Below are 27,070 nucleotides of genomic sequence, written 5' to 3' on the forward strand. Positions count from 1 at the left end.
GTGGAGCTTAGGGGGGAACGCGAAGTCCATAGTTTCAATTGGTCCGCCCTCGCCACACCTCCTATGTTGGACAGCGCTGGTTTTGGCCCTTGAAGGGATCCGTCCGGTGGAAGACGAGTCAGTGGCGCCGGAAAGTGACGTTGGCGCCGGCAGCGTCTGGGGATGACGCAGGTTGTCGCGAGGACCGCCCCGTTAACCCTTCAGTCTCGGTGTCCGGATAGCTCGCCTGTTAGCGTGTGTGCCTTTCCGTCAGCCCAGCCTGGAGGATAAAAGCTTTACCGGAGTCGGTTCTGTGGTCATCTTGTTCACCAACACTCACGTTTTCCGTAGTCCACACTCTTAGCTCTGAATCTCTGGGCAGATTAGTAAGCACCTCGGGAATCACCCCAGGTTTTTAGAGCGGAGCGCAGTGATTGTGAAAAACTCTCCATAAGTGGTTGGCGTTTTTAACGTCGGCCCATTCTTGGGCATGCATTTTCTCCACTTTCCACTTCAGGATATATATTTAAGGTATTATTCAATTTTACCGCGGAAGCAATTTAGGTAATAAACTTGGTCATGGGAGCTTCACAGGTGGCTCAGCTGTTTTCTCCTGGAGAGGACCTAGGTTCGATTCCCAGCACCTACATGGTGGCTCACTGTAAATCCAGTCCCAGGGGTTCTCACAGCCTTTTCTGGCCTCCTGGAGCACCGCACCCACGTGGTGTACTTGTACACGGAGGCAAAATAATCATACACGTTAAAAGAAAACCAAACAAACTTGATCATGCTAAACAACAGAACCTTATTGCCTAACAGTTCTGAAATACAGGTGTTGGTCGGGCGGGGCCCCCTTTGAAGCCCCAGTGAACAAACTTCCCATGTGTCTGCAGCATCTGGTGCACCAGGTGATCCTTGGCATAGGTTACCTGACTCAGGCAGGTCTCTACCTCTGCCTTCCTTTTTTTCTGAGTCTTTATGTTGGTTTTAAGTACGCTTGTCGTTTTGTTCAATAGCTCGAAAACCTTTGGAGACCATAATCCCCTGTGGCCCCTGCCTCCTGTGTCTAATAACACCTATTTTAACAAAGTGGAAAGTACCACAGTGATCCTTGGAATTACCATATGAGAGGAGAAGGCTGTGTCCCAACTGCCCCTCAACATTCACAATACCGTATTATACAGTTACAAGAGGCTTATGAAAATAAATTCCGTAAATGCCACACAAAAGGGATAGAGTAGCAGGGTATTATTGTGGCACATCAAGAAAAGGCTATAAATATCCTGGTAAAGTATGACAAATTTGTAGTGGGTAGCTGTTCCAGCTTCGACCTTGAAACACTGCCCCTAGTGTGGCAGCAAGTAAGTACCACACCTGCCTATGACCTGCCCCTGGCGTGTGGCCAAGAGGAGACCCCTTAAGACCTGACTAATTCATTAATTTTTTTTTTTACTTTAATTTAAAAAAAAAAAATGCGGTCGAAGATTTTCTGACGAAAAGAATGGGACCTGAGTCATACCTCTGGTGCTGAGTGGAGACATATTCTAAACTGATCAAAAGATAAAATTACAAAAAAAAAATGTATTAGATCCTCTAGAGTTAATCCAAATGGGCCTGTCAAACATCTGGCCAGAAAAATGCACCTCAGAAAGCTATCTGTTCTGGAAATGGTATAAAATATATGATAAACCTAAAGGCATGCTAAGATGGAGGCATAATTGTCTCCTCAATGAATTTATGAATATCCGAGAAGTTTATGAATATCCGAGAAGTTTCTCCCCCAAGGCAGTTAGTTGCTCACAAACCCTCACTCAGCCTGCTTGCTTTCTGAATTACAACTTTTCCACTTCCCCTTTTTATAGCTCCCCATTTTGTAAGCCCCCAATTGAATGCTTTCTTTTATAAGAGTTACCATGGCCATGGTGTCTCTTCACAACAATAAAATGGTGACTAAGACACTGACCTTAAGAATTTCTTATCTTCCAACTCACCCAGTTTCTTGCCCTTTGAGACATTCAAATTGAGAAGCATAATATATAAGATAGTACAGTTTTCTGGGCTAGAAGCCATACTTATATTGTTAGGTCCCCATCCCACTGCTCAGAACACAGATTTCATAAATACTCACCTGCTTTTGTTGTGACAAATACATCCTCCCCAAGTGTGTGTAGAGCATGAGACTAGAAAGTGCAGAGATTTGAAGGGAGAGGGGAACAAAAGAAAATGATGGGATATTTGTGACATGAAAGCAGATAGAAATGATATTTGAGAGGAAAGAGACCAGAAAGTGTAGGCAGATTTTTCTGTCCCACCAGCCAGCTCCCAAATAATGACATAGAGACTTATTAATTATAAAAGCTTGGCCGATAGCTTAGGCTTGTTTCTAACTAGTTCTTATAACTTAAGTTTACCTGTATCTTTTAATCTACATTCTTTTACTTGGTTCAGTCACCTTTATTTTGTAAAGCCCATACCGCTTCCTCTGTGTTTTCTGTGTTTCCTCATAATTCCACCCTTCTTCCCAGCATCCTCTCTGCCCCGAAAATCCTGCCTAGCTATTGGTCACTCAGCTATTTATTAAACCAATCAGAGTGACACATATTCACAGTGTACAAAAAGATTATTCCACAAGAAAGAGAAGGGGAGGTGGCATGAGGAAAACATTGAGGGGGCAAATAAAAACTATATATATATATATATGAACATTTCATGATGAAACCAATTACTTTGTATGCTAACTTAAGAAAGAAATAAAAAGAAATTTTGAAGGTGACTTTTTTTCATTCAATGAAGGAAGGGGATGTACTAGCCATGTTCTCAATTTCTGGATTCCAAATTCAATATGACTGCCTGTGAACTGCTTTAATTAACTGAACTCCATTAATTCTTTTTTTCTTTTCCTTCTTTCTTTCTCTTTCTTTCTTTCTTTCTTTCTTTCTTTCTTTCTTTCTTTCTTTCTTTTTTTTAGACAGGGTTTCTCTGTGTAACTGCCCTAGCTGTTCTGGAACTCACTTTGTAGACCAGGCTGAACTAAAACTCACAAAAATCCACCTGCCTCTGCCTCCTAAGTGCTGAGAATAAAGGTTTATGCCACCACAGCCAGCTTCCATTAATTCTTTGATAAATGATAAAGAAAGAAAAATAAGAAACAAGAATTCAAAGCCTACAGGAGCCTGGTTTGCACTGTCTATTGAGTAGACACTGGTGAAGATACCAGACACTTAGAAAGCCCTGACAAGTAAACGCTCCCCAGGAGAAAAGGAGCTACAGAATACACTCCATCATACCGTTGTGGAATAGTCCTTCACACTGTGTGAAGATGTGTCGATCTGATTGGTTTAATGAAGAGTTGAATGGCTAGTAGCTAGGCATGAAGATATTAGGTGGGACTTCTGGGGACAGAGAGGTCTTGTGGATCAAGAAAGGTGTCACCAGCCAGATGGAGAGAGAGCAAGACATAGAGAGGAGGTAAAAGCCACGAGCCAGATGGCAGCATGTAGATGAATAGAAATGGGCCAATTTAAGTTATAAGAGCTAGTTGGAAACAAGCCTAAGCTATAGGCCAAGATTTCATAATAATAAGTCTCTGTGTCATTTTTTTTGTGAGCTGGCAGCCCAAAGAAAAATCTATCTACATAAGACATCCAAAGTGGGGGTTTGAATATCCAAACAGCCTGAGAAAGCTAAGAAAAGTTCTGGCCAAAGAGCCAGGTACGGCTTTCTAGTCCTGCAATCTCTCGTGTGGGTGGGTGCTTGGTGTACAGAGGTGCAGCAGCTACTGGCCAGCCAAGCTGAGCTGAGCAGAGGTTGACATTGCAGTTTAAGATTTGTCTCACCTCCAGGCAGTGGTGGCAAACGCCTTTAATCCAAGCACTCGGGAGGCAGAGGCAGGTGGATCTCTGTGAGTTCGAGGCCAGCCTGGTCTACAGAGCGAGATCCAGGAAAGGCACAAAGCTACACAGAGAAGCCCTGTCTTGAAAAACAAAAACAACAAAAAACAAACAAACAAAAAGATTTGTCTCACCTGGTCAGAGATGGCTGCAGGTGCTTGGCAAAGTCAGGTCCAGACTGAGAAAACCGCTGAACAGATATAGTATGCTTAAAAACATGCTTAGATGCTGAAAAAGGAAAAGAAAATTGATATAGACAGTCATAGAAAAATAAATATAGTTTAAAAATAATACTGTCTTTAAAGAGAGAGTAAAGTAATATAAAAAAATAAAACATGCAAAGATGAGAAATACACAAGGTGTCTGGATCCTGTATGGTACTTTTTTGACTTTGAGTTTTAAAAATGCTAATGTACAAAAAACAATAGCTTCTGAGAGACATTGGATTATGGAAACTGATAAATTAAACCAACCTAATATTTTAAGAATGTCTTAATTTTAAAATGGAAGTCAGAAAATGTATTATGTTGGGGGAAAGGTTCTGGTTTTGTTTCCACAGGAAACTAAAGGCTGTGGATTCCTTCCAGGTTAATAAAGATCAGATTTGATTGGGGTACACTCCCTGAAAATCTTAACTATAGACATGAAAAAATAAACCTAAAAAAAACCCCTACAAGACAGGTGACATATTTTACCTGCCCAAATATAAAACAAAACAATCATCTTTGGCTGGCTTGTGTACAACACACAGTCTATATTTGTGTTAATGCAGAAAGTTTGTGTGTTTTCAAAGTAAGGGAACCAGACACCAGTGAAAATGGGTGGCCCAGGTGATCCAGTGTCTCAGAGTGCCTCTGCTGCGGTTTCCTCAAAGTTCTACATCCAGAACAACTTCAAAGTTGCTAGATGGTTCAGCCTCACAGACTATTCTAGCCAGGACTGCAAAGAAGCCTTGCACTATTCCATTGCACAGAGTCTGGACAACAAATGTTATGGTTAGCTCTCCCAGAACTTGACCATTATCCTTATTTCCTAGGGTCCCCCAAAGATGCTGGTTCCCCAAAGATGCCATCATCCCTAGAAAGCAAGAAGCAGTCTATAGAACATGACACCCACATTCCCAAGAGGTAGGGTGGATGATTTTTGGTCATTTGATGGATTATAGTGTTTGTCTTCGTTTAGGGGGTTTGTTACAAGTTATTATTGGTCACAGTCAGGAAAAAATTAAACAAAAGAGATTAGATTCAGAGATTTCTTTCTGGAGGGAAAAAGGGAATATAGTATTGAAATGATGGGATATAAGGGTATATTGTTGAGTTTACTTTTGAACAACCAAATGTTTCAAATATTTTACATTGGTATGGATTTTTATATATTGATACAAATTTAAGGTTACTTTTGTTATATATGTTTCTACTCTTGTGTGAGGTGTTGTACCTATTCAGCCCATTTAAAAATATAATGTAAAGTTTTAGTCCTTGAAAGCTATTTAGGATAATAAAGAAATACAAGTTAATAGTTAGTCATCTATAACAATCAAACTTACAGTCATGTTAGGTATGTTTTCAAGGTCAAACAGATATATTTTAAATAGATAGATGGTCTTCACACACTTCAAAGACCTATAGATTATGGCATTTTAATGTTTTAATAATATAAGGCTTTTTATAACAGGGAGACATATCTGCTCTTGGCAGCACCAGTTTACTTTAAAAAAGGATGATGGGTATCAAGAAGCCTCCATATGGAGTTTGCTTTCTTTGTGGCAAAGGCTAGCCATTTTGGCAAAAAAAAAAAAAAAAATGCCCTTGCCTCAACTACTGGTGCTGTGGAAACTAGACAAGCAGGACACACAAAAAAGTGAGTGCTGAACTTTTCCAAGACAAGGTGGGACAGTCCTTCAAAAATTCCTGCTTCACAGAAGTCTTTCAGATATTTTAGGCCCATAGGCCAAAGATTCATGCCCCAACAATGCAGAGGAACCTTGGGTGACTATCCATGCAGCCAAATGTCTCTGTCATTTCTATAGTTTTGGAATTTGTTTGCTCTGCACTTCCTATTTACTCAGGAAATATGTCCTTCTTGTGCCTCTGGTGGAGGTGAGGACTAAATAGTTACAGTTGCACTTTTCCTTGTTATCAAATTAAGAAAAAAACTCACAAAAGAGGTGTAAAGTATATAAGGTTGAGAGACATAAAAGTTTAAATTGTTTATCTAAAAAATGTTTTGAGATAAAAAAATTAGCTTGGGGTTGGTAATACAATTTAGGATAGAAGGTAAATTAGGTACAAAAGGTTAGACTCATCAAGAGAGGATAGATAATGGAGTATTTTCTCTAAATTTGCCAAATACCAATGGACTGGACATTGTGAATGTAATTCTAACCTGATAATTGTTTGTATTGTTTATAGTTTTATTATATTAGAATTAAAACATTTCCTTTTTATTTAGACAAAAGGGTGAAATGTTGTGGAATATTCCCTTACACTGTGTGAAGATGTGTTACTATGATAGATTTGATAAAGAGCTAAATGGCCAATATCTAGGCAGAAAGAGGTAATTAGGAAGGACTTCTTGGGACAGAGAGGTCCTGGGGAAGAAGAAGCAGGACACGTAGGAGGACAGGTAACAGTCATGAGTCACATGGCAACACACAGATGAACAAAAATGGGTTCATTTAAGTCATAAAAGCTAGTTAGAAACAAGCCTAAGCCAAGGCCAAGATTTCATAATTAGTAAGTCTCCGTGTCATGATTTGGGCACTGGCCATCCAAAAAAGCCTATTATACCACACAATCTGGGAATATTTGTGTCTTCAATTCCAGAGACAGTAGCATCCCATCTTTTGGAAGACACATCCAAGTAACTGCTTACATGTGCACACCAATTCCCTACTACTCATTGGCCTCTTCACCAAGGAGAATAAAGATTTGTTATACACCAGAGCCCATTATTAGTCATGTATTTTAAAATTGAGTCTCCTATACTGTCAATGTGCATTCATGTAGGAGTTTTGTTTGTTTGGAATAAGAAAGTATTTTTCATTTTTACAGAATAATACTAGAGAATTACATCCTATAATTTTGTTTCTAACCCGGTAACTATCAATACTTCAACTATCTAATGATCTCAATGTACATCTCCATATGTGTAGAAGTTTTTGATGCTATATGATGAAAGTTTAATCTGTAGTTAGGTGAGGTTCTACTTCAAAAGTTAGTCACTGCTGTAGCTATTGCAGTTAAGAGCACTGACATTTGAGTCACCTTCTGTGTGGTGATAGACAACATAGTTAGCCTTTATTTATGCTCATGCCTGCTGCTTTCTGGTGGCCAGGTGTCCTCTCTGTCCAGAAGGTATAGCAGAATCCTGGGCCAGGAGAACACACAAAGGGGTGAAGCTCACCCCGCCCCATAGGCTCAGTTCTCATCCCAGAAGGAAAGGACCCAGCAAGGATTCTTTTAAATCAGGACTTACAATTAGGCTTCACAGCCACTTCTAGAACTAGAAGGCTAACCACCAGATATAACATTAAGCAGTTATCATTCTTTAAATATCATTTTTTGAAATTCTCTGACAAAATTAAATGTCATTTGGTATTCTGTGGAGCTGTAGCTATTCAGTTTGTAGCTTACATGAAGTGAACATAGTTTAAAGCTTAAAATAACTTTAGTATCCAAGGAAATCTGTATCAATCTTGGACGCACTCCAGAATCACCTGTAGAGTTAAGAATGTCAGTAATTCCAGTTTAATTGATATTGAGTGGAGCTAGGTGGAGAGACTGTGGGAACTCCCCAGGTCGCCCTAATGTGCAGCTAAATCAAGAGGTACTTGTTTCAAGAATGCGCTTCAAATTGTTGATTTGATTTTCTAATTAAACCTTACAGTGTCTTGGTCTTCACTTTTATTGCAGTCAACAGAGATAAGAATTAAATGTATAATACACTTGTTTCTCTAAGTAGAATTATCTTGGATACACAGTGTCTTTCTCATTCACTGAGGTCTCTTATAATGGCTAAACACCACAAGACACTGAGAAATCTAAATTGGAACTGTATGCTTCAAAATCTGTCTGGGAAATGTGTCTTCTCTTTTTCTTTTTCAATTCAGCATGATTTATAAAATTTTCTCTCTTCTTCCCCCCATAAGAATAAGGCAATGTCAGGTGTGATCTCCCACACATCTCCCTTCCCCTAAGTTCTTTAGAATTCTAATTAGTGTCTTTTTGGTTTTTGTTTTTAAACTAATTTGGGTTTTCTGTTTCCCAGTTGTATAAGCAGAGATAAAGGACATGTTGATGTAAAGCTTAAATGAAAATTTAGCAAAGTTGGTTTTGTTTTCAGGATCTATTAGAAGGATAAAGCAAACAGAGCCATCATCATTGGGTTTTCCTTTAGGGAAAAAAAAAAGAACTGTTTCAGAATAAGGGACTTTGTTTTTCCATACCATAAATTTATTAAAACGTGAACTACTACAGTCTAATCACTAACTATTCATTATGTTCCGCTTGTCTTCCAGTAAACAGGAAGTTAACCTTGTCTCTTTATTCTTTCTTTCTTTCTTTCTTTCTTTCTTTCTTTCTTTCTTTCTTTCTTTCTTTCTTTCTTTCTTTCTTTCTTTCTTTTTGTGACATGCTTTCAAGTGGTAGAAAAACTATGTGCCCAGGGTAAAAGTTGATCTGATCATTGTACTAAGTGCCACCTTTAGTGAATGTCACATCAGCATGTGATAGGAAAATAAAAATTAGCACCACTTAAAGCCCACAATCAATCCTTTACACACAGCACATGTGCACTGCTCTATGATTTTTACACCTAAGCCACATATGGCAGTTCTGTCTTCTTAACCAGAAGGAAGACAATGGGGAGGTTTGTAGTGTACACTTTTAACTTTGCCTTTGTGCTCAATGAAAGCTATTTTCTTTACGAAGCACTGACTAGTTTTTACCTTATGATTTCTCTAACCTATGAGCAATAAAGACACAATGACTAAGCATGTATTTATTAAGGGAGCAAAGAAGAAACTGTGCTTTCAAAGAAGAACAAATACCTTTTTTCCTTTTTAAAGATTTATTTTTGCCTGTGTGTTTGTTTCTGTGTGTGGGTGCCACCTAGGAGTCCAGAGTAGGGCACCTGGTTCCTGGGAGCTGGAGTTACAGGCAGGTGTGAGCTGCCTGACTTAAGTGGTTAATAAACTCAGGTTCTCTGGAAGAAAAGCAAGAGCTCTTAACCGTGAAGGCAAGACATCTCCACAGCTCCAAAAAATAATTTTCTAATTATTACAATTTTACCTTTTAAAAATGATCGACAATTTAATTTGGACCTTAGGAAAATGACCTAACCTTTCTTCTTTTTAGAATGGAAGGAAAAATTAACTCACTCTGTCACCAGGATGCAGATGCCAAGTTAGAATTAAAGGGCCAAGAGACTTACTGTGAGAAAAACCCATGAAACAGGGTGAGTAGGAGAATCAGATCAGTGGAGGAGAGATTTAGACCCAATAGCTGTGAAGGGAGAGGCAAAAGGAGGTGGCTGTGGTAAGAAGCCTTCAAATAATAAAAGCTCTGAGAAAGTCTTGGCTAGGCAACAGGGAAGGAGGTCCAGAGTAGAGATTTACTGTGAAAGAAGGCCCTTAGGGTAGGAACGTCTGGGGTCTAGTGTGGTGCTCCACTAAGCCGCTGCTAATAGGAGCTAGGAAGAACATAGCTGTAGCATTCATACTGTGATGGCTTCTGAAGTCATAGTACCTCTCAGCATACTCTCTTCCTTGAGAAGAGCTTGGAACAGTTCACTCTCATGGTGACAAGAATCCAACCTTCATGTAAGCTATCTCTGTATTCTGGAGAGGAAGCCCCTCCAATATCCCTATAACTCTGTCCTCCCAAAGAAAAGTTAGAAGAAAGAGATCTGTGGGACAAACCGTTATCTCCTAGGGGCTGCAACAGGGATTCAAGGGCTTCCTTTTCCACTTCCCATTGGAACTCATCTTACCCTTCTCTACTAACAAGATGCTGATGGTGGTCTTACACAGTCATCTGTGCTGTTTGTAATCACATTTTTCTAAAGCTTTGTGTGCATTAAAGATACATGTGTACAGTTACACCGGGGGCTAAAGAACCCTAAAGGCATCTAAGTGGGTCTCCTGGGCTCTTCATCTTCTCCTTCTTATCTCTATTGTATAGAAGCAGCCTTGAAGCAGTTTACCTAATTATTCTTTATTAATAACTCTGGAGTCAGATATTGGGAAAGAACCTGAATAATCAGAGAAACAGTGAGATTCGACCAGTGGCCTCCTCTCTCTCTCTCTCTCTCTCTCTCTCTCTCTCTCTCTCTCTCTCTCTCTCTCTCTCTCTCTCTCTCTCCTTTAATCGATAAAGGCCAAAAATCTTTCTAAGCCCCACCCTACTACTTCCTGTGTCTCTCTAAATGTCCTCAGTCCTCTAAAACTTCTATGGCTAATTTTAGTCAGCTAGTAGCTAGCTCCAACCTCTGACTCAAAGTAAACTTTATTGTCAGTTTCAGGAGCGCCAGCGTGTGATCCAAATATCCCACAACACAGCCCTAACTTCTACTGATTAGAGTTCATTGTTCTGGCCATGACAGTGATCCTCTTCTCACCTGTTGGTCCTGGATACAACCAGTCCAAAATGTCTAGGTGCCACCCATAATTCAATGGACTCTTCCCCTACCCCCTGGCAAGTGTGTCCCTGTTGGGTTGGGGAAGTGGATTTTTCACCTTGAAGAGCCCATAATTTGAGACAGGACGCACAATTTTTTTCCAGACGGTCACTGAAAATGATTGGCTCCATTCATACTGCTACCCCATGGTTCCTAGACACATGTATTATCTTCAGGGGTATACCACTTGTTCTGCATTCTGGAGGATGACATTTCATTTTTGCAGACCTCTCAGCCAGTGCCTCAGCGATGTCTTTGATCGGCCATCATAAGGCTCTGTTAGGCTGTCTGTCTCTGGGTGGTACCCACCCCACTCCTGCTTTGCTCTGATGCACATCTCCTGTGAGGTAGAATTTTATATCCAGGGATCAGGTGTTTCATAGGCTGATAGATCCTGATGTTACCGATGTTAGAGGCTCTGTGAATGGGAAATAGGGAAACCCATAATTGAAATAGGACTTGGATCCTATGAGGAGGAACCTGTGGTCTCTTCAGAATGAGTCGAACCTAATGTCATTAACTTGTCACCAAATGATTGACTGGTTTCTTTGGGAAACAATGCCATCTCATGTGTTCTATCTGATTTTTGGTCACCGGATGTAGCAGTTAGATTGGTCTTGGTTAAGTGAATATTTATGCTGTAGTCCTGTATCTAGATTCCATCTTCTACGGTAGTTACTCCATTCACACAGCCCTCATACCCACTGCTAAAGACTGATGAATGTCAGCTGGCTAAAGTGACCGTTCAGTGACTCTTCCTTCGTGGATGTGTCTCAGCATGCAAAAATGTTACTTCTTCATGTCCATTCTCATATGATTCTTAGAGGTGTACAGAAGTGGCCCATCCTGAAATCTTTGTAGGGCTTGCTGCATACCCTATGGTACTTGTTTCCAATCAAGGGCTCTAGAATTCCAGCCATGCCTTTATTTTATTGATGTAATGGTTTGATGTGACATTCTGTGTGGTGTCCAGATGGCCCAGATCTCTTTGGACTATATTAAGACAGAGGGTGGGCGAGCTAACATAGCCCTGGTACAAAACTAGAAATGAATGCTATTCATTCCGAGGAATTTGAACTGTTTCTCATTGTATTTTCCAACTGTTTTCATTATCTTTTACCATCTGCTACCAAGACATTTGGAAAGGCATATAACAATGTATTCTACCTGACCTTTGGAGATAATACCAAGGTTCTAATAACCATGCCTTGAGAAAGTGACCCTAAGTATGTCTTTACATGTTCACTTTTCCCATTTAGCGCCTTGGTCCAGTACCCTTGTAATCTACTCTCTCGGCATTCCTCGGTGGTAGACAGTGTGTGCTGGGAAATTCCTGAAAGTCTGCTCCAGGATAATCTCCAGCATCAGTCCCAGCAAGCTGCTGAGATTTAATTTTAGTTACTGGTCTGATGGCCAGGAGAGGCAATGAGGCAGCTGTTGCCTGGAGAGGGAAGGTGTATGTCTTCCTGCATCTACATTTTGACTAGGGTGCTCAGAACTGCCGCCGAAGTATCTTTTCATATCCCCATCTCACATTTCAGAGTCTCAAGTTTTTTCAACCAGAACACTGACCTCAGTATAACAGACCATGGTGGCTGAACACTTTTGAGAGTCTTGAGATTCATGACTTTTACATGTATCTTCTCCTCAACTTGCCTACAGGAGTTAGGTGCCTATTTGCAAACCACCAAAAGTGCTGCTGGCCTTCTTCTGAGTTCTTTATTGTGAAAAGGCACCTAGATCCTCATTACTCATTTGCAGGAAATCATCCAACTCCACTGTCCTTAAAAGCACAGACTCCCTTGTCAGGGTTTGACTAGGAGATGTGCCCACAGGGTCATGTGTTTTAACAGCTGGTCACCAGCTAATGGATATGTTTAAGGAGACTGTGGAACCTTGAGGATTTAGGACCCAGCTGAGGGAGGGAGGTTGCTGAGAATCTGGCCGTGAGCGTTATAGGTCACCATCATTTCCAGCTTGGCTCTCACTGATTCCTGACTGCTGATCTTCAATCTAAGTTGGAACCCCAAAGACATAGGTTCTAACCCCAGTGAAGGGATGACTCAGCAACAGCATAGATAAACTTGTCATCGAAGAGTGAAGGCAAGCAGGCAAAAAACCAAAGCTTCCTTCTTCTGTGTCCTTTCCAATGGGGCTGCCACCAGAAGGCATGGCCCAGATTTAGGGTGTGTCTTTTTGCCTCAAATAACCTAAGAAAATCCCTCATAGGAGTGCTCAACGGCTTGCATTTTAGTTGTTTCCAGATGTAGTCCAACTGGCAACCAAGATTAGCTACCACATGGACTGCATCCCCATAAACTGGCAGTCAATACACACATCTCTTCTCTTAGGTGGTTTCTGTCGGGTATTACAGTACATGAACAAAACACATAACTGAACACTTTCAAATGTCCAAACCACTGATTGCACTGGCAAGAGTATTTTCATCAGATGCCCTAGCCCATTGATAGTGACTTGCTTAGCAACTCAGCAGCCATGTTGCGCTTCGGACTGTGTGTATCCCGTATTCAATCTGGATGGTGGTCTTCCTTGTTAAGTGATAAGCCGCTCTCAGAACTCCATGCTACTTCCAACGTTCCAGAACCACTTTGACACCTGTTGTGTTGGCCCATGTAGTGCAGAAGTGGAAGTACAGGACAGAGAGGTGATACTGGGAAGAGCCTGTGGAAGAGAAAGGAAGACATAGGCCAAGCAAAAGCCTCAGACGGGTTTGTGTAGAGTTCTGGGCACAGGCCTTGAGAAAGCTTTGACTAAGCTGTTGGTGGGTCTTGGTGGAGGGCAGGGACCTCTAAATCCCTACAGTGAATAGACAAACCCCCATCCACAGAAAAATGCTATAAACTTAAACATTGATGTTGCCAAGATTGAAAAAAATCTGGTGTACAGCCTGCTGTCTTCAGCCAGAGAAAGAGCCTAGAGAATACCTGTTGGCTGGTGGGGACCGGGCATTTCCAGTTTGGAGAAGTCATCAGGTTCATCTGGAGGGAAAAATAGCTTTAATTTTAATTAAATGTGTAATTTAACTTAATGCATGATTATTCTTTCATCCTTTGTCTGCTTAGATTTGCAGGCTGCCTGGGAAAGTAAGTTGTTCTAACGAGACCTATTTATGACAGTCTGAAGTTTGTAGACTTCTAAGCAGAAAGAATTTTATTTATCGCTTTTTATCCCAACACTCAGTGACATTTCCAGCTACATAAGTGCTTGGGGGGAAGGAGAGGAGGGTAGCACCTTAGTCCAGGTTTGAGCTCAATTGCTCTTGGTGTTAAACTACCACTCTCCCTTAAACAAAATTATACTTTTTAATTGTGTGTGTGTGTGTGTGTGTGTGTGTGTGTGTGTGAATGCACACACACTATGGCAGCAAGCACCTTTAATCCACCAAGCCATCTCACCAGCCCTAATTACAAACCTTTGAGGTAACTGTCACCAGACAGTACAGCCATTAAAGCAGGACAGGAATTTTCGGAGAACAGTGGGAACAACGGCTTCATTCATTTATTCATTCATTCAAAAACTAACTTGTACAGAGCCCAGAATATGCTAGGTCCTGAGTGGATAATGCAGCCTGGGGGCTGTTCCCAAGTTTAGTAATCTACTGAGGCAAGACAGAAAAAGAAATGCAGTCTAAATATGCAGACGAAGTAGAGATGGTTATGCATGGATATACAGCATTATTTACAGATGGCTTCTGCTATACTTGAGTGAGAAAGAGCCTGGAATTTGAGTCAAAAGACAGACTTAAGTCCCAGCTCTGAGACTTACTGGATGACCAGGTCAGTAATCCTCTCAGGGATCCTGTGAAATGGGGACAGAAACCTGCTGTCCCCTCTCTTAGGAGAAGTATGAGAGGCACACAGCAGAGAAGTGCTTTGGTAACTCAGTTTCTGAACTAGTTATCTCTAAGACCTGGCTGTGCCTCATAATCATGTAGTAATTTAAAACTGTCAGATGCTTAGGCATCCACCTCAGGGTGTGTCAGAAGTTCACAGTGGGTGGGGGATAGGCTTGGTCTTCACATTTGTTGTAGTTATTTTGAGACAGGGTCTCACTACGTGGCCCTGGATAGCCTGGAAATCACCATGTAGATCAGGCTGGCCTCCAATTCTCAGAGATCTGCCTGCCTCAGCTTCCTGAGTGCTGGGATTAAAGGTTGTGTGTTGCCACACCTGTTGAGTCTACATGTTTGTTTGTTTTTTTAAAAAACCATTCCAAAGTGCTGTGGAATGTCCTGTGTGCTGTGAATATGTGTTGCTATGATTGATTGATAAATAAAATGCTGATTGGCCAGTAGCCAGGTAGGAAGTATAGTGTAGGCAGGACAAGGAGAGGAGAATGCTGGGGGGAAGAAGGCTGAGTCAGGAGACTGCCAGCCACCACGAGGAGAAGCATGATGTAAGATACCAGTAAGCCACGAGCCATGTGGCAAGGTGTAGATTTATAGAAATGGGTTAATTTAAGATATAAGAACAGATAACAAGCAGCCTGCCACGGACATACAGTTTGTAAGTAATATAAGTCTCTGTGTGTTTACTTGGGGGACGCGAGTGAGAGAGATTTGTCCCTGCTGCTGGCAGGCTGGGACACAGGAAAACTTCAGCTACACCTAAGGAACAAAACTAACTCAAAATTGTCAAAAACTTAAATGCAAGACTCAAAACCACTATAGGGGAAATACCAGGACATTGTTCTTGGCCGAGGTGGTTTTTTTTTTTTTTTTTTTTTTTGTGATAAGACTCCAAATCACTCATGACAAAACAAAGATGGATGAAGGAGGTTCTGTCTAAGAAGGATCTGTGAAAAAAGGAAACAGCAGAGAGAAAAGAAAGCCGACAGAGTGGGAGAAAGTATTTTCAATTTAGAATCCAACAACGTATTGATATCCAGTGTATATGAGTAAATAATAAAAATCATTCAATTAGAAATTAAGCAAATGAGCTAAGTAAATATTTCTCAAGAGAAGATATTCAAATAACCAGCAAGTATATGGAAAAGCCTCAACAGAAATGCCAATTAAACCCACAAGGGGCTATGATGTCCCCTGCTGTAAAACAGTTTCTCATAGAAAAGGCTGCATAAACAAGACCAGAACAATGGCAATGTTAATAGACAAAGTAATACAGACAGGGGAAAATCTCAAAGGTGCCTCCCCTGGACAAGGAATACAGGCAACTGATGACTGCTGAGAGAGGGACAGTGAGCGTCCTCCATGGAGAAGGCCCCCAGTCACTTGTCCAATGCAGAATAGCCAGTCTGGAAGCCATATACATACGAACAACAAAAATGGACTCTGCAGGTTGTATTTATGTATTTATGTGCATGTGCACACACATTTAACAATAAAAATTGAGGAGAAAGAGGCTGTCAACTTCAGAGTGGGGGGCATGGACAAAGTGGAAGGGGTCTTGGGAGGTGCTTGAGGGAGGAAGGGGAAAAGGGAAAGTGATGTAATTGTATTTTAATTAAAATATGTAAAAATTTAAAAAGAGAAACAAACAAAAAACCAAACAAACAAATGCTGGCATCCATATAGAGAAAAGGGAACTCTCCTACATTATTGGTAGGAATGTAAATTTGTAAAGTCATTATGGAAAACAATATTAGATGTTCCTCAAGAAAATAGAATTAACTTATTATCCAGTTATCCTGACACTATCCCAAAGAAATAAAATCAGTGCATTGAAGAGACACTTGCATTCATATGTTAATAGTAATTAACAAAGCCAAGATATGGAATAAACTTGTTCATTGATCGATAATTTTCATTGAAAATGTGGTATAGAAACAATGGAATATTATTCAACCATAAAGAATGAAATCCTGTCACTTGCAGTAGCATAGATAGACCTGGAAGATATCATCACATAAAATAAGATATCAAGTAAAATAAGCCAGATGTCTCAGTTAGGGTTTCTTATCACTGCCAGCAGCACATGGCTCAAAGGGAATCTGCACAGTTGGCACACACTAGACTTTAATATCTGAGTGGGTAAAGGGAAAAACAACACACACTCTCTCTTGATGGTTTCCTTCTTTAGTCTTCTGTATTCTTTCTGTGTTCTTTCCTACTGTATACTTTTTTCCTACAGCTTATACACTCCAACAAAGTTTTTCAAGCAATATAGGAATCACAATGTTGCTGTGGATATCACTCTATGTAAATAAAACACTGATGGCCAATGACCAGGCAGGAGGTAGGTGGGACAAGGAGAGAGGAGAATTCTGGGAAGCGGAAGGCAGAGGGGGAGAGACTGCAGCCACCACCAGGAGAAGAGCATGTAGAGACGCCGGTAAGCCACCAGCCACGTGGCAAGGTATAGATTTATAAAAATGGGTTAATTTAAGATAAAAGAACAGTTAGCAAGAAGCCTGCCATGGCCATACAGTTTATAAGTGATATAAGCGTCTGAGTGATTATTTTATAAGTAGATTGTGGGACTGCGGGGCTTGGGGAACCTGGAGAGAAGCCCCCCAGCTACACAATGTGATTACATTCTGTTCTTCAAGTGAATACTTATAATGAATACAGGTAAAAACATGTTTTTTTTTTATCTCCCTTACATGATTAAAAACAAAATCACCCAATAGCCCACATTTACATCTAAGTAACTTGCTACACATTAACAGAACATGTGTAAGTAGAAAGTATTTTTTATCAGTCAACTCTTTTGTTGGCAGACTGCATTTTGCAGTTATAAAGAAAGGGCCAATTACTTTATTACTTATCTTGAAAGGTAATCCTATAAGGAATCTTAAAGGAATCACAAACCTAAACTTTTATATATGAAAAAGAATCAGCCAGCTCTACTTCAAATCTTTAGGGTACATACCCACTCATCAACACTATATACATATATATGTATATATACATATACACATACACACACACATTATATATATATATATATATATATATATATATATATATATATATATATATGGAGACTGAGGGCAAAAATGGGTATAAGGAATTAATTATCACCTTTGTTCATCAACCAACCCTAGCAAGGAAAGTCCATCAGCTAGTAACAGTTGGGCTACTTTGTATTTTTGACCTTAGCTCTGTGTCTTTGTGAACTTTAGATTGTTTTCTATCTCAAAACTATTACCAAAGCATCTGATATAACCTGAAGTTATTGTAAGGCTTTGTTTAAGCTAATGATGCACTTCAAAACCTGTGAACATACCTCCCAACATTAAGATTAGAAGAATTTAAGCTAGCTGGGCTACTGGGATGAATTGTTTTTTTTTTTTTAATCATTAACCTAAGCCACAGTCTATATGGCTCCTCAATAGAAACTTATGTGTTCTAGCTGTGTGACACTTCCTTGTTTTACTTTTTGTCATCAAAACCCTAATTTTTAAACTAACATTATTATTATCAATTAGACAATACAGCTAAGAAGAAATCATTTTCATAATAATCCCTAGGTGAAGAGACACCATGACCATGCAACTTATAAAAAACATTTCATTGGGGTGGCACGCAGGCAAATGTGATGCTGGAATAATAGCTGAGAGTTCTACATCCTGCAGGCAACAGGAAATGGACCTGAGACACTGGGTCATATCCTGAGCATGGAAACCTCAAAGCTCACTCCCACAGTGACACACTTCCTCCAACAAGGCCACACCCCTCCAACAAACCACACCTCCTAATAGTGCCACTCTCTATGAGATTATGAGAGCTAATTACATTCAAACTACCACATCCACTCTCTGGCCCCCATAAGTTTGTAACAATATCATAATGCAAAATGAATTTAGTCCAACTTCAAGTCCCCATAGTCTGTCATAGTCTCAGCAATGTTTAAAAGTCCAAAGTTCAAAGTCTCTTCTGAGTTTCGTGCAATCTCTTAATTGTAATCACTTGTAAAAATCAAAATCAAGAAGCAGATCACATGCTTCTAACATATAATGGCACAGGAAATACATTGCCATTCCAAAACACAGGGAAGGGAGCATAGTGAGGAAATACTGGACTGAAGCAAGATCAAAAACCAGCTGTTCAAACTCCAAACTCTGCATTCCATGTCTGATGTAAAAAATAATTCTTCAGATCTCCAACTATTTTCAGCTTTGTTGACTGCAACATACTTCTTTTTCTTGGGCTAGTGCCACTTCCTGTTAGCAGCCTTCCTCGGCAGGTATCCCATGACTCTGGCATCTTTAACATCTTGGAGTCTCCAAGGAAATCCAGGCTTCAACTTCACAGCTTCATGAAATGGCCTCTCTAGGCCTCCATTTAGGGATAACCCTGACACATGGCTTTCTTTAGGCACAGAGGCAAATTCCATAACCTGTTACTTTTATCCTTAACTCTAAAGTCAGAACCACATGGCCAAAGCTGCCAAGTTCTGCTTCTTTTGAGGCAGGAACATAGCCACTTCATTCAATTACATCTTTACCAGCTCTCTGTTCTTCACTGCTTAAGCTTGGATATCCTGAAACTGGATCTCTAGACCAGACTGGTCTCAGACTCGAAGATCTGCCAGCTTCTGCCTTCCTAGTACTGTGATTAAAGATGTGCCCCACCATACTCTGCTCTAAGCATTACTTTAGTTTCTTTCCACAAGTTGGAAACTTAGCTGGGTGGGATCTTGCCCTGAGGTCACCACTTCCTTTATTCCATGTCTTAGTCCATTTATCTCCTTGAACAAAAGAAGTAGTTCCATCCCACTTCCTGGTACTCTTTATTCTTCTCAAAATTTATATTTTGTAATTTGCCTTGCTTAGCTTGTTCCTTTTCGTTATAAATCTTCATTAGAGTTACCACTAATAACCACAGGACAGAGTGTATACTAGGCTGTTTTGAGATTTTTTTTTTCTGCCAATGGAGTCAATCCCAAAATCTTCACTTTAGCCCCAGGCAGACTCCTTGGACAAGGGCAAAAAGCAGCCACATTCTTCACCAAAATATCACATGACCAGTCTCTAGGCCATGTACTAACATTTGTCTCCTCTGAAACATCTTGATCCCCACAGTTTATCAAACCACATTCAGCACCACTGTCTTCCATGCTCCTACTAGGATGGCCCATTAAGCAATGCTTAAAGCATTTCAACTGCTTTCCTGACCTAAACTTCTGAAGTTACTCCAAACAAAAACATGGTCAGGCCTATAACAGCAATACCCCTGTCCCTCGTATCAAATTCTGTCTTAGGAGTTCTATTGCTGTGAATAGACACCATGGCCATGGCAACTCATATGAGAAAAAATATTTAGTTAAGGAGGCTTTCTTGTAGTTTCAGAGGTTCAGTCCATTATCATCATGACAGGGAGGATGGCAGCATGCAGGCAGATGTGGTGCTAGAGTAGTAGCTGAGAGTTCTACATCCTGCAGGCAACAGGAAGTGGACCTAAAACACTGGGTGGTATCCTAAGCATAGGAAACCTCAAAGCCCTCCCCCACAGTGACACACTTCCTCCAACAAGGCCATACTCACTCCAACAAACCACACCTTCTAATAGTGCCACTCCCTGAGAGGTTATGGGGGCCAATTACATTCAAACTACCACACTAGACTTAGAAGGACAAAGAACATATGCTCTCATTCATAGGTAGAAGTTAAAAAGTTGATCTCACAGAAGCAGAATAGTGGTTCCCAGAGCTGAGAAGGGTGATGGGAAGGAATTGAAGAAGGATGATCAATAATACAGGGGTGAAATCAGAGGAGGGATTATGTTCTAAACCAGCAGGATGAGTTTAGATGACAGTTGTATATTTAAAATGCCTAGCAGAAAGGACTTTGAGTAGTTACCACAGACAGACAGTTCATGTTTGAAGTGATGGATATGCTGGCTACCCTGGTCTGATCATTACATATTACACCCATGCACTGAAATGTCACCTTGAACTCCATACATATCTACCATTATGTGTCAATTAACATCTGAAAACCTTTAAAAAACAAATAATTGTAGATGAAATTTCTAAACAGTCTTATTAAATAGGAAACACAAAGCCAAATACAGGGGCAATAGTGGAAGAGATCGGAGAAATATGGAAGAGCCACTGACAAAACCTTAACTAACCTCGCCGTGGGTTCCTAAGAGAGAGCCTCTTTCTGTCTAACCTGCACTTTTATTGCTTTCCTGTTCTGCCTTCTCATTGGCTCTAAGAGCCATCACTTCCTTGTCACTGTCTGTCTATACAGACCTCCAGGTCTCTATAGTTGGTACTGGGATTAAAGGCGTGTGTCACCACACTAGCTGTGTCCTTGACCACACAGAGACTCTGCCTGCCATGTGATGGGGATTAAGGGTGTGTGCTACCACCGCCTGACTTCTGTTTATGGCTCGCTATGTGACCTCATTATGTGACCTCTGATCTCCAGGCAAACTTTATTTATTAACATACAAATAAAATCACATTTCAGCACAATTAAAATATCACCACAAATAATTGTTAAAAAGCCCCCAAGTGGGGCTGACAGTGCCTACCTGTAATCCCAGCATCTGAGAGGTTAAAAGACAGGAAGACTGCAGCAAGTCCAGGCCAGCCTGGTCTATGTATGAAATCCCAGGCCAACCTGGTCTACATATGAAATCCCTGGCCAACCTGGTCTACATATGAAATCCCAGGCCATCCTGGTCTACATATGAAATCCCTGGCCAACCTGGTCTACATATGAAACCCCAGGCCAACCTGGTCTACATATGAAATCCCAGGCCAACATGGTCTACATATGAAATCCCATACCAGCCTGGTCTACATATGAAACCCCAGGCCAACCTGGTCTATATATGAAATCCCAGGCCAACCTGGTCTACATATGAAACCCCAGGCCAGCCTGGTCTACATATAAAACCCTAGGCCAGCCTGGTCTATATATGGAATTCCACACCAGCCTGGTCCATATATGGAATCCCATGCCAGCCTTGTCTATATATGGAATCCCACACTAGCCTGGTCTATATATAGAATCTCATGCCAGGCTGGTCTATATATGGAATCCCACACCAGCCTGGTCCATATATAGAATCCCATGCCAGCCTGGTCTATATATGGAATCCCACACTAGCCTGGTCCATATATAGAATCTCATGCCAGCCTGGTCTATATATGGACTCCTATACCAGCCTGGTTTACACATAGAATTCCATGCCAGCTGGGGCTAGATGGAAAGACCTTGTCTTAAAAAACCCAAGCCAACCCTAACACAACCAAATATTGTTATTTTGTATATTGCTACTTCTTCAACAACCCAGGATGATGCTTCTACCTGGATCCTGGAGCAGCCGGGGAGGGGCCAATCTTGCTGCAGGCCACTGGCAAGTGCAGGGTGGTGTCCTGATGGAAGGTCATGTGGCTCTTAAAACTGTAGACATTCCATTTTCTGTCCCGTACTAGCACTGCTTTAGACATGGGGGACTGACACTAGACTGGAGACAACGGTCTGCCTTCTCCTGGAGGTCGTTTTCCCAGTGGGAGGGAAACAGCAAAAGATGAATGAAATACAGACAACGTTAGATGAAGGTAAAGATACAGAGAAAATCCAACCAGCAAGGGGCAGAGTAGAGAGCCACTGGGCCTGGAAAGAACGGCGAGAATGAGCCCTGCTGGTATTTGCTGTTTGGGGCAGAGGAGGACAGCTCTTGCAAAGGCCCTGAGACGCATGCACACACCACTTGTGTGAAGGATAACACAAAGTCCCCCATGCACCCACTCTACACCTACTGCTGCAGCTGTGTAGGAGGTGAGGAGCGTAGAGATTCCCTCACAGGGCAGATGAGAGGTCTCACAGAGTGAGGACTTCTTTTACACGGAGGGGCAGCGAGTTCTGGAAGCTTTGGCCAGGCTTGTGTTTGCAACTGCACCATTTTGGACGTCATACAGGAAAGGAAGTGATGGGGGAAATGGTGGGGGAAGGGAGACGAGGCTCTTTCACAAACTCAAAGGGCAAAGAAACGTGGTGGCTTGGAGCCTGGCAGGGAGCGGTGGAAATCTGAAGAGAGGCGGAGAGGGGCCAGCACCACAGTGCCTGAGCCAGGGTGGTCAGGGGCCTGAGACTCTGGGACCACTGAAGCCTGGACGTGTCAAAAGTGTATGCTCCCTGGAGCCCCACCTTCTCTCTGAACACCCTGTATTTAAGTTTATCCAGATATGAGCACAGATAGAAGTGATCTTTTGAGAGCTGGGCATGTTGGCACACACTTGCAAGCCTGGCACTTAGGAAGTGGAGGCAGGCAGACAGGAGGAGTTTAAGGTCATTCTGGGCTACACAGGACTTCTAAGAATTCCCCTTTGTGGGAAGAGGAATTCCATTAGAGGAAAACTGGGGTTTGAATCCTGCCAGGCACCTCCGCCTACTGAACATTTATAATTCCAAGATCGGAATGTGTTCTGAGTGGGACTGAGACGATGGACAGACTGGAGAAGAGCACTGAGCCTCCCAGTGCTGCTGATTGCTCTGAATACTCCCAATTACAGGACAGAGAGAATGAGGGAGGAAATCTGCCACCAGATGGCAGTCCATCCCTAGAAATGTCTGGTGGCCCTGCAAGCCAGGGTGGAACAAGTCCCTGGATTATCAGGAAGGGTTAGTTAATATTCTCTCCTCTAGCTGGGTACTAGACCCCTGGAGGTGCCTGTCACCCTGAGGTGGTTCTTCAGGCTGCCCACACAAGGTGACTTGAGAGGTCTGTTCTTCCCAAACAAATTCATGACCCAGTGTAACAAGAAAATTCTTAAGACCCTTGGCAATCTGTTAGGCCTCTGAACGCCTCAATACAGTGCCCTTAAAAATATAGAGAATGGTACACATTGGATTACAAAAACAAGCAAACAAAAAACAGCAAATGCTGAAATGTGGTAAATATTTAAGAAAATGTGTGGTGTGATAAAACCCGGGGGCAGGCCTCTTCCCCATTGTGATTGTGGAACAGATGTGGGTTAAATGATATTTCAAGATATTTACAATCATCCTGGGATGTTTGTTCCCTGCTATCACATTAGACAATATATAGTTAGAGGTCAGTGAAAATAAAGATGCCTTGTCTTTTCCCTTCACCCCATACTCTCCAGGCTCCTTTGTTCAGTTCGTGGATCTCTTCAGTTGGTCCATGGAGCCAGTCAATATTGGGAGACCCTAGCTTATCAATCCTTAGCAATCAATACTGTCAAGAGGAGTTAAAGGAGGCGTTGCCGAGGATGCCTGTCATGAGTCCTTATGTAACGACCACGGCACAAAAGCTGGCAGCCTGGACAGGAGTTTTCTCTCTGGCAGCTGGGGCTCAGCCGCTCAGGGTAGTGGTGCCTCAGCCAGGGAAGACAACCGCTGAAATTCTCTCTGAGAAGGCTAAGGGTGAGCTGTCCCACCACGTCACTTCCATTGCCCACACCTCTATTCCATTTTCTGTCTACAAGTGCCATGTGACTTCGTGCCGGGCTGGAGTTCTCAGAACCTGTGCTGGTTCTGAGGGTTGTGGACTCATGATTAAATGCCAGTGGAGATAGCTGAGCTGATTCTGTTACACTTTTGTCCACCTATCATAGATTTTGCTGACTGGGGGCAAGGACCTCGTTTAAACAGGTTTTAGAGGCTTCACCCAACTTGAGGAGGGAAGGAACTCGTTTCAGGAAGGGCTCTGGCACACCCTCCTGTGGTGCCCTCCCCTTGGCCCTCTCTCTGATAGTCCTCCCTCCCCCTCCCCGTCTCCCCTGGTCTCTGGAGCATTAGGATCTCCATGTCCTCTCAGCCCGTTCCTTTTCTTTCCAGCTATGATGGATAACATTGACTGTCAGGACCTAGAGTCCTAGAAGACAAACCTCTGGGCATGTCTGTGGGGAAGTTTCTAGAACAGGTTAATTGCTATGGGAAGACTTACCCCATATGTGGATGGCATCATTCAATGGCTTATTAAGTCCTAGACTTAATGAAACAGAGAAAATAAGCCAGACGTCAGCATTCATCTCCCTCTGCCTCCTGACTGTGGATGCGATGTGCCCAGCTGCTGAAGCCCTGTCACCATAACTTTCTTTCTGTGATGGACTACAACCTCAAATCGTTAGCCAACATTAGCCCTTCCCTCCCTCCCTCCCTCCCTCCCTCCCTCCCTCCCTCCCTCCCTCCCTCCCTCCCTCCCTCCTTCCCTCCCTCCCTCCCGTTATTTAAGAAAACAATACTTTAGCTCGGCCTGAGCTGCTTCCTGGGACCTCTTTGTTCCTCCCTCCATTGCTCCACCCAAAGTCAAGGTCAGTTTCACTCAGTCCCCAGAAGGGTGCAATAGATGCTGGAAGCCAGTTAATTTCGGTGGTTAGAGAAGCAAAAAAAGGCTTTTGAATTCCTACATCATCTACTTAAAACATCCCCTTAACCCCTATACCTTCCTGTAACTCCTATCTCCTGCCCTGCTTTACACTCTTCATGGCGTTTAATCCCAATCTAAAATGGAGCATTTAGCTTACTATTGTCTGTGTTCCCCAATAGCATGCATGCTTCATAGAGCCAGCCCCTGCGATGCCTAACACAGCCTTGGGTGTGTAATAAATGCTCAGCTAATACTGGGTAAAGGAACGAACAGACCGGACTGGGATAGGGATGCCGGCAATTCTTGAATTTTAAATTTTCAGTCTTTTGTTCACTATTGATACCATGAACATAAAAACATCATGGGTCAGTTACACAAGGTTATTTTATGGAACAAGATTGAAATAACAAGTCACTTCCCTTAGCACAAATAAAAGCCCTTTAAAAACATTTTTCCCAGAAAGCATTTATTTTATCATCATGCACAGGATGTGCATGCTAATCATTTTATTGTCATGTCCTGTGGTCTGCACATTTAAGGTACAGCTTCCTGGGTCTGCCTCCATCAGGGATCTCAGAACAGTTACTGACAGGACTCCTGAAATATGTTAGCCAGAACACTGATGCCAGCAGGGGGCACCAGCGAGCAACCAGAGGAACAAATCCAGCAGAGTAACTGCATTTTCTTTTATCTGCAGTTTACAGGACTGGCCTGACATAACAACACCATTTCCCATTGAGTGAGAAGTTACCTGAAGACATCACAGAAGGCATGCTCCTCAAACGTGGAGAGTAAAGAGGTCATTTATCAAGTTGTCTCAGGGACATCATGAATTGGATTTTTTATTTTTATAATGTCTAGGATTTTTTTCTCTTTTAATTTTCATTTGGAAAAATTGTATTAAATATGCATGTGTGTGTGTGTGTGTGTGTGTGTGTGTGTGTGTGTGTGTGTGTGTGTGTGTGTGTTTGAGATGTAAGGGGTGCCTCACACTGTAGCCCAGGCTGGCCTAGAACTTACTATGTAGATCAGACTAGATTTGGGCTAAAGCAGAAATCTTCCTGCCTCAGCCTCCTTAGTGCTGAGTTTACAGGCATGAGCCACCATACCTGGATTTATACATCTACATCTTAACGTAGTTTAAAAAAAAACAGTGTGAAGTGACCTGGGAAACCAGAATCCATGCCAAGAAGTCCAACATCTCTGAGTCTCAAATGTCCCTGGGTCCTACAGCCCACATTCTTCCCCTCCCCATTCTTATGGTCACTGTGTTCCACTTTTCCTTTTCCTTTACACATAAATGAGTATCCTCAACAGTATAACTTGGATTTTGTCATTTGGAGTGTGGACTCGAACTCAGAAACTTCTGTGCACTAAACAAATACTTTGCCGCTGAGCTATAGCCCTAGCCCAATTGTTTTTTGTTTATTTTACAACTTCCATCTTAATAAAAATGAAATCATAAGGGGTAATCTTTGTGTCTACCTTCTCTTGTCAAATATTAAAAGCGCCCACATTGTTGTTGTTTGCAGCTTTTGTTCACTGGTTTTTTCCTGCATGAGATGTTAAGAAAAACTTCCATTACCTATTTATCAATTTTATCTTCAATTTTCCTGTTTTTGTCTTTTGGGCTCTAATGAGTGTGCTATTCAGTTGATTCTCCTGCTTGTCTTCTGATATGTCTGTGCTGACATTTTCTTCAGATGGCGTCTCTGCTGCTCTCTGAGGCAGAGTCTCTCACTTGGCCTGGAGCTCCCGGGTTAGGCTCAGGCAGAGCCACCGGCTTCCCTCCCTCAACCCCAGGATTACAAGCATGTGCCACCATGCTCAGCTTCTTCATGTGTGTTAGGGGAACTGATTCAGATCCTCACGCTTTTGTGACAAGCACTTTACCAACTGACTTGTCTCCTCCGTCCCATCTAATTTAAGGTTTTCGCACAGGGTTTTGTTTCTGTTTTCTACTGAAGTATAAGTCATATATTTTATGTATGTGGATGTTTCAAATAAAGAGAGAGATTATCAAATCACTATATTCCTTTATTTGATCACTTCAGGATCAGTTGTCAAACACAACCTCTTTGAAAAGATGTGAGGTGGTATTGTGTTCCCCGAAATATTATGCACCCTAATAAACTTATCTGGGGTCAGAGACAGAACAGCCACAATATTAAACATAGAGGATAGGCAGTGGTAGCACACGCCTTTAATCCTAGCATTCCAGAGGCAGAAATCCATCTGTTCAAGGATA

At 41.8% G+C, this 27,070-nt stretch overlaps 1 long non-coding RNA gene across 1 annotated transcript; it reads left to right on the top strand.

Annotated features, from left to right (window-relative positions):
• Window positions 1-205: 205 nt before the first annotated feature.
• LOC119087918 lies at window positions 206-25,633 on the top strand. Its single transcript, XR_005091461.1, has 3 exons — window positions 206-409; window positions 4,906-4,996; window positions 25,520-25,633. It is a non-coding gene; the product is annotated as an uncharacterized LOC119087918 (long non-coding RNA).
• Window positions 25,634-27,070: the final 1,437 nt, after the last annotated feature.

Source organism: Peromyscus leucopus, chromosome 1 (genome assembly GCF_004664715.2).
Source record: "Peromyscus leucopus breed LL Stock chromosome 1, UCI_PerLeu_2.1, whole genome shotgun sequence".
Lineage (NCBI taxonomy): Eukaryota > Metazoa > Chordata > Mammalia > Rodentia > Cricetidae > Peromyscus > Peromyscus leucopus.